Raw genomic sequence first — 18,743 nt, forward strand, 5'->3', positions numbered from 1 at the left:
CACAATATGACTACCATAGTGGTGTATATATCACCTAACACATATTTATATACTCAGAAAAAAGGCAAGATCAATACACTTAAATGTCGATTATGAGAGGAATTAATAGTAAGTGAATATCCAGAAGGTGAGAATGAGAATGGGGAGAAGAGGAAATTTCTTTTTTTACTTTGCACCTTTCTGTATTGTTGGAATGTTTTAAAAATCATGATATTGTATCTTATAATAAAAATTTTAAAGTAAAAAGCTATATAACAAAAAATAAATATTAACTATGGTTAAGGTCATAGGATTAGGGTAATGATTGTTTTCCTTTTAATGTGCTTCTCTATTTCCCATCTTCTATAATGACCATGTATAATCTTATAATCATAAATAAGTGACAATGAAGATTCACAATGCATTGTCTGCATTAATTATAAAATTTATTTATTTATTTATTTTTGGCTGTGCTGGGTCTTTGTTGCTGCACATGGACTTTCTCTAGCTGTGGTGAGCAGGGGCTACTCTTTGTTGTGATGTGTTCTCATTGAGGTGGCTTCTCTTGTTATGAAGCACAGGCCCTATAGTGCATGGGCTTCAGTAGTTGTGGCTCTTGGGCTTAGTTGCATGTGAGATCTTCCTGGATCAGGGATCAAATCTGTCCCTGCATTGGCAGGTGGATTCTTAACCACTGGACCCCCAGGGAAGTTCAAATGCATTGGTATTTTAATGGTTTGTCTTACTCTAGCTCATTCTTCCCTTTCTCCTTATAAATGCTCCAGAGTATTTTATTTTATGTTGTAGTAAATTCTAGTGGCAATCTGGTTTGCATATGTTGTTTTTCAGCTTACTGCTCAACACTTACCAGTCTTTCCAAGTGCTTACTAATTTAATTAACTGTGCAACTTTCAAATAATGGGTAACAGAATGACATTCACTCTGACTCACAGTTGTGGCAAATACCAAGGCAACATTTTGAGGATTCATTCAAATTACTGATAATTTCAGTATTGATACCAATTATTTGATACCAATTACTGATAATTTCAATATTCAGACATTGGTACAGTAGCTGTTAAGAATAATGAGATAAGAGTTGGATGTATTGAAAACAAAAGATGGACAATCAAATGTTACAAAATGAAAAGAAAAAGTTGCTGAATAGTTAAGCATCACACACACACACACACACACATGCACAGTAGGATCTCATTTATATTTTTTCAAACTATCTACCTCTGTGTCTCTGTGTCTGTTTCTCTTGCTATTTCCTTCTATCCCTCTCCCTCTTTCTGACACACACACACACACACACACCAATCAAAGAGAGAAGATCTGGAAGATGACACACCAAATTATCAACAGCAGGAAGGAGAATGAGACTGCAGGTGATATTGAGAGTATGTAAATGGGATTTCAGTTTGGTATATATAATTATATTCCATCACCACACCACCCAGCTATCACATTGCTATAAATTTTGTTGCAATATCTTAAGAATTTCTCCCGAGAACTTCTATATTCTCTACAATCAAATGAAGAAAATTTGACTTGTAAAGCAGTGAGACCCTCTGATCAAAAGAGCTCATTGTCTAGAATACACAGATTACAGCATTCAGCAAGGAGACTAATTTTTCCTATTGTAAAAGCTGTTACTTTTTATTGTCATTGAACTGGCTCCTGTTTGTGCCAATGCACTTCATGTGGCACAATTCATGGCCTTCTTTAGTACATCACTGACACTGAAGAACAAAACATATATAGGGAAATTAATTCATAATATAAATTATACGTATTAGCTATGTGACAAAGTAGGAAATAAATTCCAAGGGTAGAAAATCTGTGGGCTAGTGTGATAGCATTAATCTTGACACACAGGTAGGTTTTAGATGGGCAGAACAGAAGGCAAAAAGCAACCTAGTCAGTTGGGGGCATGGGCTGGTAAGGAAGTACAATAAATGATGCATGGGATCAGCCATACTAAAATATCTTTACAGAAATTGCATGAGATGGTCCTTATTACAAAGGTCAAACTAAAGAAGTTGAAATTTAGCATGAAATATAGTGACATACCAAAGAGGAGGACAGTGAGAATAGTCTGTCTTAAATACAGGCAATAAGAGGGATGCATTGACTACAACGAATTTTAAAACAAAATAAATGATAAGTTTGCTCTTTTATCACCATATTCAAATTGTAAGTCAATGATAAGATACTCTTTCCAGGTATGACAAACAGCTCCCACTGCCTTTTTCAGAAGGCAATGTTTGGAGGTAGGGGGAATGTGCAACACTAAACATTTTTAAACTCAAAAATGACTTGATCATGTTGAATGTTGAAATGATCTAGCCATGATATGCAAGATGGATTACAATGGGTACAAAGCTACTGGCTTAATCTATTGTCTGGCACATATAGGTACTCAAAATATTTATTGAATTGATGGGAGACGCTAGAGTAAATGTACCATAAGATTTAAATAAATAAAATCAGAAATAAAAGATAAGATATTACAATGGATGCATCAGAAATAAAAATGATCAGAAAAGACAATTACCAATAACTATATGCCAACAAACTAGATAACTTACAAGAAATGGATAAATTCCTAGAAACATAACATACAAAAGTAAATTAAAAACAAACAGGAAGCCTGAATAGATCAATAACAAATAAAGAGATTAAATCAGTAATCAAAAATCTCTGAACAAAGAAAAGCCCAGGACCAGAATGCTTCACAAATGAATTCTACAAAACATTCAAAGAACTTATACTAATTCTTCTTAATATCTTCCAAAACACGGGATAGGAGGGAACACCTCCAAACTTATTCTATGAGGACAGCATCACTTTGATATCAAAACCAAACAAAGTGCAAGATAAGAAAACTATAGGTCAATATTCTTGATGAATGCACATGCAAAAATCCTCAATAAAATCCTATCAAACTGAATTCAACAGTACATTAAAAGGACTATGCACCATGATCAAGTTAGACTTATCCCTAGGATGATGCAAGGATAGTTCAGTGTACTTAAATCAATTAAGGGGATAAAACACATTACCAAATTTAAGAAAAAATTTGCATGATTATTTTGATAGCTGCAGGAAAGCACTTGAAAAAGCTCAGGGGGGATTTTCAAGATGGCGGAGGAGTAAGACATGGAGATGACCTTCCTCCCCACAAATACATCAAAAATACATCTGCATGTGGAACAACTTCTACGGAACACCTTCTGAATGCTGGCAGAAGACCCCAGAGTTCCAAAAGGGCAAGCTAATCTCCACAGAATGAAGTAGGGCAAAAGATAAAGATTTAAAAAAGAGACAAAAGAATTGGGATGGAGACCTGTATCCCAAGGAGGGAGCCATGAAGGAGGAAAAGTTTCCACACACTCAGAAACCCCCTCACGGGCAGAGAGAGAGAAGCTTCAGAACCTTAAAGGGGAACTCAGCAACAGGTGCTTGGAAGGCAAAATGAATAGAACTCACCACAGAGACAGTTGTTGATTAGCACATCCCAGCCCAAGACACTATTTGCACACCTGCCATGGCACGTGGGGATTGGGTGCTGAGGCTCAGGCTTCAGAGGTCAGACCCCAGGGAGAGTATGAGGGTTGCCTGACATGAAGATAACTCTGAGGGGGCTAGTATGATACAGCTGAGGGAATCCAGGGAAAAGCCTGAGCCTACCACAGAGGCAAGAGATAATTGTAATGGGGACCCTTTAACTTCACACAGATCACAGGACCCCACCTTTGTGTGTGCCGTAGGTGGGACAAGCTGCAGCTGTGGACTGCAGTGCCAAAAGCTGGGATAACTGGCTGGCCACCACAAAGGTTGGCATTACTGCTGGAGGCAGAACTAGATACAACTGAAGTTTGAGATCCCAGAGGGGGATATGCCAGCCAGTTGGCCACCACCAAAGCCTGCTCAAGTGCTAGAGGCAGAGCAAAAGATGCCACTACAGTCCTGATTCCAGTGGTTGCCAGTATCATCAAGCTGTGAGCAGCTGCAGTTCACTGCCCACACCTTTCTGGGAGGCTATGCAGCTTGGCTTGGCCAAGGGACACACAACATAGGGCCAATTCCCCTGAGGGAGCCCGTGACCTGATTCAGGCAGGAGCAAATTCTTGCAGGCCTTGGCCACCACAGGCACTCCTCTCACACACCAATTGTGTCTGTTGTAAACCTCCCCATTTGCAGCCCAACTGAGTGAGTGAGACCAAATAAGCTGCCACTTTTGCCCCCACTTATCTGGACAGGGAAAAGACACTGGAGGGCGGCCTACAAGCAGAGGTGGGGCAAAACCAAAGCTGAGCACCTAGGGCTGTGTGGACAGAGAAGAGGCAGAGAAATAACTTCTGCAGCTTCAGGTTCACCACATTAAATCCCCACAATTAGTTTGCGACTGTGGACTTAGGGGGCAATTGTGGACTTTGGAAGCAAGTATAAGCTGGAGTGAGGCCACATCTGAGTCTGAGCTGGCCCCACAGTGCCCACAGCATATCCAGAGACCTTCCTAAAAATATTGGAGGACTTAAGAGTAGGCAGTTTGCCTGGAGTTCACTGTGTGGTGAGGACAACAGAGGACATAGGAGGACATACTTCTTACTACTACTCTCCTCTCTATTTTTGTCTTTTTCCTTTTTTGTATTGTTCTGTTGCTATTTTATTTTTCCATCTTTTAAGAAAAATTACTTAATTTTTCCTTTTAAAATGATTTTACTTTAAAAATAAATTTTATTTTTCTCATTTACAGTACTTTTTTGTTATGTTGCATTTTTTTTTCTATAGTTTGGGTTTTGTATTTTTGCTAATCTAGATTGTAGCATTCATTTTCACTTATGAGTTTCTTTATTGGTTTCATTGCTCTCTTCTTTTTTGGTCCTTGTTTTTGTCCTTTTTTTCTAACTTCTTTGCTTTTTCTGAGGCTGTGAGCCTCTTTGGGAGTTCTTGTCTGTTTAGTGTTATTTTTAACTTTTGTCTTTGATTTTTATCTGTCCATGCTTTTCTTTGTTTGTTTGACTTCCTTATCCCTCATTTTACTCTTTCTTCTCCTTTTCTCTCTTTCTTTCTTTTTCTCTTCTGTGCTGTGTGGCTGGTGGATCCTTGGTGCTATAGTAAAGGATCAGGCCTGAACTTCTGAAGTGGGAGACCCAATTCCAGAACTTTGTACCACCAGAGAATTCGTGACACCATGCAACGTTAATCAGCAAGAGTTCTCCTGAAGGCCTCCATCTCAACAATAAGACCAAGCCCAACCCAAAGGCCAGCAAAATCTACTGTCAGACACTTCATGCAAAATTATACAAAACAGTAATACAACATTGCCCATTAGTAGACAAAGTACCCAAAGCCCTACCACACCAACAGACACCCCAAAACACACCACTGGATATGGCATTACCCTTCAGAGAGACAAGATCCAGTTGCATCCACCAAAATACAGGCACCAGTCCCCCTCAAGGGGGCAACCCCATAAGGCATGGTCCAACCCCACACACTGTGGGCAGACTCCATAAGTAACAGGAACTATGAACTTCTAGCCTAAATAAAGGAGACCTCAAACACAGTAAATTAAACAAAATGAAAAGGCAGAGAAATATGCATCAGGTAAAGGAATATAGTTCAAACCCATAAGACCAAACAAATGAAAAATACCTGAAAAATATTTTCACTCCACCTGAAAAATAATTCATAGTAATGAGAGTAAAGATGATCCAAAATTTTGGAAATAAAATGGAGGCATAGATAAACAGAATGGAGGTATGGATTGAGAGGTCTTCTCAGGTGGCACTAGTGGTAAAAGAACCTGCCTGCCAATGAAAGAGATGTAAGAGATGTAGGTCCAATCCCTGGGTTGGAAAGATCTAGAGGAGGGCATGGCAACCTGCTCAAGTATTCTTGCCTGGAAAAGCCCATGGAGAGAAAAACTTGGCAGGCTACCATCCATAAGGTCACACAGAGTTGGACATGATCACGATGGTGTGATCACTCATCTAGAGCCAGACATCCTGGAATGTGAAGTCAAGTGGGCCTTAGAAAGCATCACTATGAACAAAGCTAGTGGAGGTGATGGAATTCCAGTTGAGCTGTTTCTAATCCTGAAAGATGATGCTGTGAAAGTGCTGCACTCAAGATGCCAGCAAATTTGGAAAACTCAGCAGTGGCCACAGGACTGGAAAAGTCAGTTTTCATTCCAATCCCAAAGAAAGGCAATGCCAAAGAATGCCCAAACTACTGCACAATTGCACTCATCTCACATGCTAGTAAAGTAATGGTCAAACTTCTCCAAGCCAGGCTTCAGCAATATGTGAACCGTGAACATCCTCATGTTCAAGCTGGTTTTAGAAAAGGCAGAGGAACCAGAGATCAAATTGCCAACATCCACTGGATCATGGAAAAAGCAAGAGAGTTCCAGAAAAACATCTATTTCTGCTTTATTGACTATGCCAAAGCCTTTGACTGCGTGGATCACGATAAACTGTGGAAAATTCTGAAAGATGGGAATACCAGACCACCTGACCCGCCTCTTAAGAAATCTGTATGCAGGTCAGGAAGCAACAGTTAGAACTGGACATGGAACAACAGACTGGTTGCAAATAGGAAAAGGATTACGTCAAGGCTGTATATTGTCACCCTGCTTATTGAACTTCTATGCAGAGTACATCATGAGAAACACTGGACTGGAAGAAACACAAGCTGGAATCAAGATTGCTGGGAGAAATATCCATAACCTCAGATATGCAGATGACACCACCCTTATGGCAGAAAGTGAAGGGGAACTAAAAAGCCTCTTGATGAAAGTGAAAGAGGAGAGTGAAAAAGTTGGCTTAAAGCTCAACGTTCAGAAAACGAAGATCTTGGCATCTGGTCCCATCACTTCATGGGAAATAGATGGGGAAACAGTAGAAACAGTGTCAGAATATTTTCTGGGCTCCAAAATCACTGCAGATGGTGATTGCAGCCATGAAATTAAAAGACGCTTACTCCTTGGAAGAAAAGTTATGACCAACTTAGATAGCATATTCAAAAGCAGAGACATTACTTTGCCGACTAAGGTCCGTCTAGTCAAGGCTATGGTTTTCCCAGTAGTCATGTATGGATGTGAGAGTTGGACTGTGAAGAAGGCTGAGCGCTGAAGAATTGATGCTTTTGAACTGTGGTGTTGGAGAAGACTCTTAAGAGTCCCTTGGACTGCAAGGAGATCCAACCAGTCCATTCTGAAGGAGATCAGCCCTGGGATTTCTTTGGAAGGAATGATGCTAAAGCTGAAACTCCAGTACTTTGGCCACCTTATGCGAAGAGTTGACTCATTGGAAAAGACTCTGATGCTGGGAGGGATTGGGGGCAGGAGGAGAAAGGGACGACAGAGGATGAGATGGCTGGATGGCATCACTGACTTGATGGGCGTGAGTCTGAGTGAACTCTAGGAGTTGGTGATGGACAGGGAGGCCTGGCGTGCTGCGATTCATAGGGTCGCAAAGAGTCGGACGTGACTGAGTGACTGAACTGAAGTGACTTAGCACGTATATGGATTGAGAAGATAACAAGCACATAGGAAAAATAAAACAGACAGTCAGCAATGAACAACAAATAACTGAGATGTAAAATACACTATAGGAAACCAATAGCAGAATAACTGAGGCATAAAAATGGATAAATGTTCTGGATGATAGAATGTGGAAATAACTGAAGTATAGCAGAATAAAGAAAAAAGAGTGAAAAGAAATGAGGATAGTCTAAGAGACCTCTGGGACTACATTAAGTAAACCAACATTTAAATTATAAGAGTCCTAGAAAAAGAAGAGAAAATGAAAGGGTATGAGAAAATATATGAGATTATAGGTGAAATTTTCCCTAACATGGGAAAGGAAAGAGCAATGCAAGTCCAGAAAGCCCAGAGAGTCCCATACAGGATAAATCCAAAGAGAAATACACCCAAACACATAATAATCAACTAATAAAAATTAAACAGAAAGAAAAAAATATTAAAATAATCAAAGAAAAAGCAACAAATAATGTACAAGAAGATCCCCATAACATTAATAGTTTATCTTTCAAGAGACATTCTGCACAGCAGAAGGGAGTGGCAGGATATACTTAAAGTGATGAAAGGAGAAAACTTACAACCAAGATTACTGTATCCTGCAAAGGTCTCATTCAGATATGCTTGAGAAATTAAAAGCTTTAAAGATAAGCAAAATTGATAGAATTCAGCACCACAAATCCAGCTTCACATCAAATGCCAAAGGAATTTCTTTAGAGAGAAAATTGGAGAAAAAAGATATACAAAAACAAAGTCAAATTGATAAAATAAATGGTAGATCAAATATATCATTAACCACCTTAAATGTAAATGAGTGAAATGCTCCAACCAAAAGACAAAGACTGGCTGAATGGACCCCTATGTATGCAGTCTACAAAGATGAACCTCATACTTCGGGATACATGCAGACTGAAAGTGAGTGTCCAGAAAAAGATGTTCCATACAAATGGAAATCAAAAGAAATAAAGAGTAACAATACTAATATCAGATAAAATAAACTTTAAAGACTGTTACAAGAGATAAGGAAGGACACTACAAAATGATCAATGGATCAATCCAGAAGAATATATAGCAATTATAAATATATATGCACCCAACATAGGAGGACTTCAAGACATTAGGCAAATGCTAACAAATATAAAAGGGGAAATTGACAGCAACATAATAATGATGGGTGATTTTAACACCCCACTCACACCAATGGACAGATCATCCAGACAGAAAATTAATTAGAAAACAAAAGCCTATAATGACACACGGGAGCAAATGGGTTTAATTGATATAATAGGACACTTCATCCAAAAGAAGTAGAATTCACTTTTTTCTCAAGCCCACAGGGATCATTCTCCAGGGTAGATCACATGCTGCATCACAAATCAAGCCTTGGTAAATTTAAAAAACGGAAATTGTATCCAAGCATTTTTTTTTCTCACTAAAATGCTATAAGACTGGATATCAACTACAGGGAAAAAAAAAAAACTATAAAATATACACACACATGGACGTTAAACAATACCCTTCTGAATAACCAACAGGTCATTGAAGAAATCAAAGAAGAAATAAAAATATATCTAGGAATGTATGACAGTGAAAACCTGACAACTCAAAACCTATGGGATGCAGTAAAAGCAGCGCTAAGAGGGAAGTTTATAGCAATATAAGCCTACAGCAAGAAAAAAGGAAAAACATCAAATAACCTAACATTAGACCTAAAGTAACTAGAAAAAGGAGCACAAAAATCTCTAAAGTTAGTTGAAGGAAATAAATTATAAAGATCAGAGCAGAAATAAATGAAATAGAAATAAAGAAAACAACAGCAAGAATAAATGAAACTAAAAGCTGGTTATTTGAAAAAATACACAAAATAGATGAACCTGTAGCCAGACTTATCAAGAACAAAAGGGAGAGAACTCAAATCAATAAAATTAAAAATGAAAAAGGAGAAATTACAAAAGAAAAGGTAGAAATACAAAGGATCATAAGAAACTACCACAAGCAACTATATGCCAATACAGTGGACAACCTAAAAGAAATGGACAAATTCTTAGAAAGGTTTAATCATCCAAGATTGAAACAGGGAGAAACAGAAAATATGAACACACCAATCACAAGCATTGAAATTTAAAACTGTGTCAAAATTTTCTAGCAACAAATCGCCCAGAGCCTGATGGTTTCACAGGTGAATTCTACCAAAAGTTTAGAGAAGAGCTAAGATCCATTCCAGGCCTCCCTGTTGGCTCAGATGGTAAAGAATCTGCTTGTAATGTGAGAGACCTGAGTTCAATCCCTGGGTTGGGAAGATCCCATGGAGGAGGGCATGGCAATCCACTCCAGTATTCTTGTCTGGATAATTCCCATGGACAGAGGAGCCTGGCAGGCTACAGGCCATGGGGTCATAAAGAGTTGGACATGACTAAGTGACTAAGCATAGCACAACAGCTATCTTACTCAAACTTTTTCAGAAAATTGCAGAGGAATGAAAACTCCCAAACTCATTTTATGAGACTATCATCATCGTGACACAAAAACCAGACATAGATACCATAAGAAAAAAAAAATTACAGGCAAATAAACTTGCTTAACATAAATGCAAAAATCCTTAACAAAATACTAGCAAACCAAATCTCACAGCACATAAAAAGGATCATACATCATGATCATGTGGGGTTTATCCCAGGGATACAAGGATTCTTCAATATACACAAATGAATCAATATGATACATCATATTAAGAAACTGAAAGATAAAAACACATGATCATCTCAATACATAATACCAAGAAAGCTTTTGACAAAATTCAACACCCATTTTTGATTAAAAATTCTCCAGAAAGTAGGCATAGAAGGAACTTACCACAGCATAATAAAAGCTATATATGACAAGAAAGAAAGTGAAATTGCTCAGTTGTGTCCAACTCTTTGCAACCCCATGGACTGTAGCCTGCCAGGCTCCTCCATCCATGGGATTTTCCAGGCAAGAATACCAGAGTGGGTTGCCATTTCCTTCTCCAGGGGATCTTCATGACCCAGAGATCAAATCTGGGTCTCTGACATTGCAGCCATACTCTTTATCATCTTAACCACTAGGGAATCCATAACCCACACAAATACTCTCAACAGTGGAAAACTGAAAGCATTTCCTTAAAGATCAGAAACAAGACAAGGGTGTTCACGCTCACCACTATTATTCAATGTCATTTTGGAAGTCCTAGCTATGGCAATCAGAGAAGAAAAAGAAATAAAAGGAATCCAGATTGGAAAAGAAAAAGCAAAATTCTTACTTTTTGCAGATGACATGATATTATACATAGAAAACCCTAAAGATGCCACCAGAAAATTACTGGAGCTGGTCAAGGAAATTTAGTAAAGTTATGGGATACAAAATTAATATACAGAAATTACTTGCATTTCTATACACTAACAATGAAAAATCAAAGAAAAATTAAGAAAAAAACATTCACCATTTTAACAAAAATAATGAAATACCTAGGAATAACTCTACCTAGAGAGAGAAAAGACATCTATGTAGAAAATTACAAGACACTAATGAAAGCAATCAGAGACACAATGGAATGATACACCATTTTCTCAGATTGGAAGAATCAATATTGTGAAAATGACTATACTACCTAAGGCAATCTACAGATTCAATGCAATCTCTATTAAACTACCAATGGTATTTTTCACAGAACTAAAACCAAAAAAATTTCACAATTTGTATGGAAACACAAAAGAACCCAAAGAGCCAAAGAAATCTTGAGAAAGGAAAAAGGAGCCAGAGAAATCAACATTCTTGACTTCAGATTATACTACAAATTCATCAAGACAGTATGGTACTGTCACAAAACCAGAAGTATAGACCAATGAAACAATATATAAAGACCAGAGAAAAGCCCACACACCAATGGGCACCTTATCTTTGACAAAGGAGGAAAGAATATACAATGGAGAAAAGACAGTCTCTTCAATAAGTGGTACTAGGAAAACTGGACAGTGACATGTAAAAGAATGAAATTAGAACACTTCCTAATACCATACACGAAAATAAACTCAAATGGATTAACAACCTAAATGTAAGGCCAGAAACTACAAAGCTCTTAGATCAAAATCATAGGCAGTATACTCTTTGATATAATCACAGGAAGATCCTCTATGGCCCACCTCTTAGAGTAGTGGAAATAAAGCAAAAACAAACAAATGGGACCTAATTAAACTTAAAAGCTTTTCACAGTAAAGGAAACACTAAACAAGATGAAAAGACAACCCTCAGAATGGGAGAAAATAATCACAAATGAAACAATTAACCAAGAATTAATTTCCAAACATGTATAAGCAGAACATAAGCTCAATATCAGAAAACCAACAGCCCAATAAAAAGTGAGCAGAGAACTTAAAAAGACATTTCTGCAAAGAAGACATACAGATAGCCAAGGAAAAACATGTAAAGATGCTCAGCATCACTCTTTATTAGAGAAATGCAAATCAAAACTACAATGAGGTATCATTTCACACCAGTCAGAATGGCCATGGTAAAAAAAAAAAAAATCTACCAACAATAAATGCTGGAGAGCCTGTGATTAAAAGAGAACCCTCCTGCATTGGGAATGTAAACCGGTACAGCCAATATGGAGAACACTATGGGGATTCCTTAACACACTAGAAATAAAACTACCTCATTACTTGAGCAATCACACTACTGGGCATATACCCTGAGAAAGCCAATTTAAAAAAGACACAAATGTACCCCAGTGTTCATTGTAGCACTATTTAAAATAAGCAGGATATGGAAGCAACCTAGATGCCCATCAAGAAGTTGTGGTACATATACACAATAGAATATTACTCAGCCATAATAAGGAACAAATTTGAGTCAGTTTTAGTGAGGTCAATGAACCTAGAGCCTGTTATACAGAGTGAAGTAAGTCAGAAAGATAAAATATCATCCATGCGTGCATGCTGAGTCATTCTGTCATGTCTGACTCTGTGAGACTCTATGGACTATAGCCTACCAGGCTCCTCTGTCCATGGGATTCCCCAGGCAAGCATACTGGAGCAGGTTGCAATATCTTCCTCCAGGGGATTATTAATGCATATATATGGAATCTAGAAAAATGTTACTGATGAACATATTTACAGATAAGAAATGGATATGTAGATATAGAGAATGAACTTGTGGATACAGTGTGGGAAGGAGAAACTAGGAGAGATTGATAAACTACCATTGACGTATATGGGCTGGATGAAGCAGAAGATGGAATCAAGATTGCTGGGAGAAATAACAATTACTTCAGATATTAAGATGACATTACCCTAATGGGAGAAAGTGAAGAGGAACTAAAGATCCTCTTGATGAAGGTAAAGAGGAGAGTGAATAAGCTGGCTTAAAACTCAACATTCAAAAACAAAGATCATGGCATCTGGTCCCATCACTTCATGGCAAATAGACTGGGAAACAATGGAAACAGTGACAGACTTTATTTTCTTGGGTTCAAAACTCACTGCAGATGGTGAGAGCAGCCATGAAATTAAAAGACACTTCCTCCTTGGAAGGAAACCAATGACAAACCTAGACAGCATATTTAAAAGCAGAGACATTACTTTGCCAAGAAAAGTCTGTATAGTCAAAGGTGTGGTTTATCCAGTAGTCATATATGGATGTGAGTGTTGCAGCATAAAGAGGGCTGAGTACCAAAGAACTGATACTTTCAAACTGAGGTGTTGGAGAATACTCTTGAGAGTCCCTTGGACAGCAAGGAGATCAAACCAGTCAATCCTAAAAAAAAAATCAACCCTGCATATTCATTGGAGGGACTGATGCTGAAGCTCCAATATTTTGGCCACCTGATATGAAGAGAGGACTCATTGGAAAAGTCCCTGATACTGGGAAAGATTGAAGGCAGGAGGAGAACGGGATGACTGAGGATGAGATGGTTGGATGGCAACACCGACTCAATGGACATGAGTTTGAGCAAGCTTTGGGAGATGGTGAAGGACAAAGAAGCCTAGAATGCTGCAGTCCATAGGGTCACAAAGAGTTGGACATGGCTGAGTAACTGAACAACAACATATACAGTATCATTTGTAAAACAGATGTATAGCAGGAAGATGCTACATAACACAGGGAACCGTGCCTTGTGTTCTGTTATTACCTAGAGGGGGTGAAAGGGTAAGGGAAAGAAGGCTCAAGAGGGAGGGGATATTTATATATAAATCAGTCATCATAATTATATATATATATATAATTATGACTGATTCACTTTGATATAAGACAGAGATCACCACATCACTGTAAATAAATTATCCTCCAATAAAGAAAAAGTTCAAAATCCATTCATAATTAAAATGTTCAACAGAACAGTTATATAGGAACTTAATACAATTTATATGTGATAACAGGTAACATAATAACCAATAGGAAAAAAAGTTAAAGCTATACCCTAAGATCCAGGGCAAGGTAAGGCTGCTGAATCTTTCCGTTTCTTTTCAACATAATACTGGAATTCACAGCTAGAGCATTACATAAGAAAAGGAAATAAAAGGTAACCAAGATTCTCAACAGAACTATCAGAGAAATGAAAATCAAAACTACAATGAGGTATCACCTCACCCCAATCAAAATAGCCATCATCAAAAATCTACAAACAACAGATGGTGGAGAGGATGTGGAGGAAAGGGAACTCTTCTACACTGTTGTGAGAATGTAAGTTATTACAGCCACTATTGAAAACAGTATGGAGGTTCTTTAAAAAACTAAAAGTAGTTTTGCCATATGATCTAGAAATCCCACTCTTTGGCATATATCCAGACAAAATGATAATTCAAAAAGATACATGCACCCCTGTTTTCATAGCAACACTATTCACAATAGCCAAGGCATGGAAATAACCTAAATGTCCATTGACAGATGAATGGATAAAGAAGATGTACATATATCAGGCTTCCCTGATAGCTCAGTTGGTAAAGAATCTGCCTGCAATGTGTCCATTGACAGATGAATGGATAAAGAAGATGTACATATATCAGGCTTCCCTGATAGCTCAGTTGGTAAAGAATCTGCCTGCTATGCAGGAGATCCTGGTTCAATTCCTGGGTCAGGAAGATCCCCTGGAGAAGGGATAGGCTACCCACTCCAGCATTCTGACCTGGAGAATTCAATGGACTGTATAAATCCACGAGGTTGCAAAGAGTTGGACAGGACAGAGCAACTTTCACTTCACTTCACTTTACACATATGCAATGGATTACTAATTCATAAAAATAATGAAACAATGCCATTTGCAGCAACATGGATGGATCTAGAGGTTATCATATTAAGTGAAGTAAGTCAGAAAGAGAAAGACAAATACCATATAATATCATCTATATGTGGAACCTAAAATGTGTCACAAATGAGCCTATCTATGAAAGAGAAAAAGATTCACAGACTCATGGCCAAAAGGAAGGGGAGTGTGGGAGAGGGATGCATCGAGAGCTTACAGTCAGCAGATGTAAACTATTATATACAGAATGGATAAACAACAGACTCTACTATAAGCACAGATAACTACAGTCAATATCCTGTGATAAACCACACACACATATACAGACACACATACACACACACAACTGAATCAATTTGTTGTACAAAATGAATTAATTCAACATTGTAAATCAACTACATTTCAAGGCACCCAAACCAGAAAGGAAGAAATAAAGTTACCTCCATTTGCAGATGATAAGATCATATACATAAACAACCACCGATTTTAAACAAACAAAAAACTAAAGCATTTAGAACTAATTAAAGAGTTCAGTTAACCTTAAATATACAAAATTAAAATATGAAAACACTCACATTTCTAAACACAAACAACAAAGTATCTGAAACAGAAATCAAGGAAACAAGACAATTCAAAATAACTACAAAAAGAATATAATAGGAATAAATTTAACTAATGAGGTTAAAGACTTCTGCATAGAAAATTATAAAACACTGATGAAGGAAATTAAAGAAGGTATAGGTGAATGGAAAGATATCTCATGTTCATGGTTGGAAAAATTAACACTGTTAAAATATCCATAATACCCAAAATGACCTACAGATGCAATTCAACCACAGATTCAGTGTGACTACTATCAAAACTCCAATGGTGGTTTTTACAGTAATAAAAAAAAAATAATTCTAAAGTTCATGTGTAACAACAAAAGACCCTGAATAGTCAAAGCAATTTTAATAAAAAAGAGTAAGCTTGGAGGCATTGAAAGTCCTGATATATTACGTATATATATATATATATATATGTATATGTATATGTATATGTATATGTATATGTATATGCATATATGTTACAAAGCTACATTAATGAAGTACTGATGTTAAAACCGACTTACAGACAAAACGAAGGGAGAGCTCACATAGAAATACATGCATCTACAGTCAAATAATCTTCAACAACATGTCTATAGCAAATGATGGGAGAAGGATATCTTCAATAAATGGACAAGGAAAACTCGATATCCACATGTGGAAGAATGAAACTGGACCCTTATATCATATACAAAAATAATCTCAAAATAATTTATGTCCTAAATGTAAGACCAGAAACAAAAGCTACTAGAAGAAAACATAGGGGGAAGCTTTTCTTTTATTGAAGTATTTACAGTGTTGTGTTAGTTTTAGGTGTAAAGTAAAATGAACTGAATCATTTTAGTGAATACCTGAAACTGACACAATATGATACATAATACACATACTTGTATACATATTAAATATTTGAAGTTTTATTTATACATGTATATTTCTTACAAGATTATTTTGTATTTCAAGTTATTACAAGATAATGAATATAATTCCCTGTGCTATATAGTAGATCCTTGTACCGTCCCCTTTAGTAAACATGAGTTTGTATTCTATGTCTATGAGTCTGTTTCTGTTTTGTATATAGATTCTTTTTTTATTATTTTTTAGATTCCACATATAATGATACCACATATTTGTCTTTGTCTGATTTACATCATTAAGTACATATTCTAGGCCCATGCACATTGCTGAAAATGGCAATATTTCATTCTTTTTTATGGCTGAAAAATAATCACATATATATGTGTATATATATATGTATATTCTATATACATATGTGTAAAGTACATATACATAGTATAGACTATATACTTATACATAGTATAGATATACATAGTATAGTCTTCAGTATATATGTATATTAGTTCAGTTCAGTCCAGTCGCTCAGTCATGTAAGACTCTTTGTGATCCCATGGATTGCAGCACGCCAGGCCTCCCTGTCCATCACCAACTATGGGAGTTTACTCAAACTCATGTCCATTGAGTTGGTGAAGCCATCCAACTATCTCACACTCTGTCGTCCCCTTCTCCTCCAACTTTCAATTTTTCCCAGCATCAGGGTCTTTTAAAATGAGTCAATTCTTGCATCAGGTGGCCAAAGTATTGGGAATTTCAGCTTCACCATCAGTCCTTCCAATGAACACACAGGACTGATCTCTTTGACGATAGACTGGTTGGATCTCCATGCAGTCCAAGGGACTCTCAAGAGTCTTCTCCAATACCATAGTTCAAAAGCATCAATTTTTGGTGCTCAGCTTTCTTTACAGTCCAACACTCACATGACCACTGGAAAAACCATAGCCTTAACTAGACGGACCTTTGTTGGCAAAATAATATCTCTGCTTTTTAATATGCTGTCTAGGTTGGCCATAAATTTTCTTCCAAGGAGCAAGCGTCTTTTAATTTCATGGCTGCAGTCACCATCTGCAGTGATTTTGGAGCCTAAGAAAATAAAGTCTGTCACTGTTTCCATTGTTTCCCCATCTGTTTTCCATTAACTGATGGGACTGCATGCCATGATTTTCATTTTTTGAATGTTCAGTTTTCAGCCAGCTTTTTCACTCTCCTCGTTCACTTTCATCAAGAGGCTCTTTAGTTCCTCTTCACTTTCGGCCATAAGGGTGGTGTCATCTGCATATCTGAGGTTATGGATATTTCTTCTGGCAAACTTGATTCCAGCTTGTGCTTCCTCCAGCCCAGCATTTCTCATGATGTACTCTACATAGAAGCTAAATAAGCAGGGTGATAATATACAGCCTTGACGTTCTTCTTTTCCTATTTGGAACCAGTCTGTTGTTCCATGTCCAGTTCTAACTGTTGCTTCCTGACCTGCATACAGATTTCTCAAGAGGCAGGTCAGGTGGTCTGGTATTCGCATCTCTTTCAGAATTTTCCACAGTTTATTGTGATCCACACAGTCAAAGGCTTTGGCATAGTTAATAAAGCAGAAACATGTTTTTCTGGAACTCTCTTGCTTTTTTGATGATCCAACGGATGTTGGGAATTTGATCTCTGGTTCCTCTGCCTTTTCCAAAACCAGCTTGAACATCTGGAATTTCACAGTTCATGTATTGTTGAAGCCTGTAGGGAAAACCACTAGACCATTCAGGTATGACCTAAATCCAATCCCTTATGATTATACAGTGGAAATGAGAAATAGATTTAAGGGACTAGATCTGATAGAGTGTCTGATGAACTATGGACCAAGGTTCATGACATTGTACAGGAGACAGAGAGTAAGACTATCCCGAAGAAAAAAGCAAAAAAGCAAAATGGCTGAAGAGGCCTTACAACTAGCTGTGAAAACGCAAAGGAGAAAAGGAAAGATATACCCATTTGAATGTAGAGTTCCAGGAGAAATAAGAAAGCCTTCCTCAGTGATTAGTGCAAAGAAATAGAGGAAAACAATACAATGGGAAAGACTAGGGATCTCTTCAAGAAAATTAGAGATACCAAGGGAACATTCCATGCAAAGATGGGCTCAATAAAGGGCAGAAATGGTATGGACCTAACAGAAGCAGAAGATATTAAGAAGAGGTGGCAAGAACTTTCCAAAAAAAGATCTTCATGACTCAGATAATCATGATAGTGTGATCACTCACCTAGAGCCAGACTTCCTGGAATGTGAAGTGAAGTGGGCCTTAGGAAGCATCACTCTGAACAAAGCCAGTGGAGGTGATAGAATTCCAGTTGAGCTATTTTAAATCCTGCAAGATGATGCTGTGAAAGTGCTGCATTCAATATGACAGCAAATTTGGAAAATGCAGCAGTGGCCAGTTTTCATTCCAATCCCAAAGGAAGACAATGCCAAAGAATGCTCAAACTACTGCAGTATTGCACTCATCTCACACGCTAGTAAAACAAAAGTAAA

General features: G+C 37.4%; 1 protein-coding gene across 1 annotated transcript in view; it reads right to left on the minus strand.

The window, feature by feature from the left end:
* The window catches only part of KLF8 (Kruppel like factor 8), a 300,659-nt gene that overhangs the window by 2,113 nt on the left and 279,803 nt on the right, over positions 1-18,743 (minus strand). The window lies entirely within an intron of this gene.

This window comes from Oryx dammah, unplaced genomic scaffold (genome assembly GCF_014754425.2).
Source record: "Oryx dammah isolate SB20612 unplaced genomic scaffold, SCBI_Odam_1.1 HiC_scaffold_23, whole genome shotgun sequence".
In the NCBI taxonomy this organism is placed as follows: Eukaryota; Metazoa; Chordata; class Mammalia; order Artiodactyla; family Bovidae; genus Oryx; species Oryx dammah.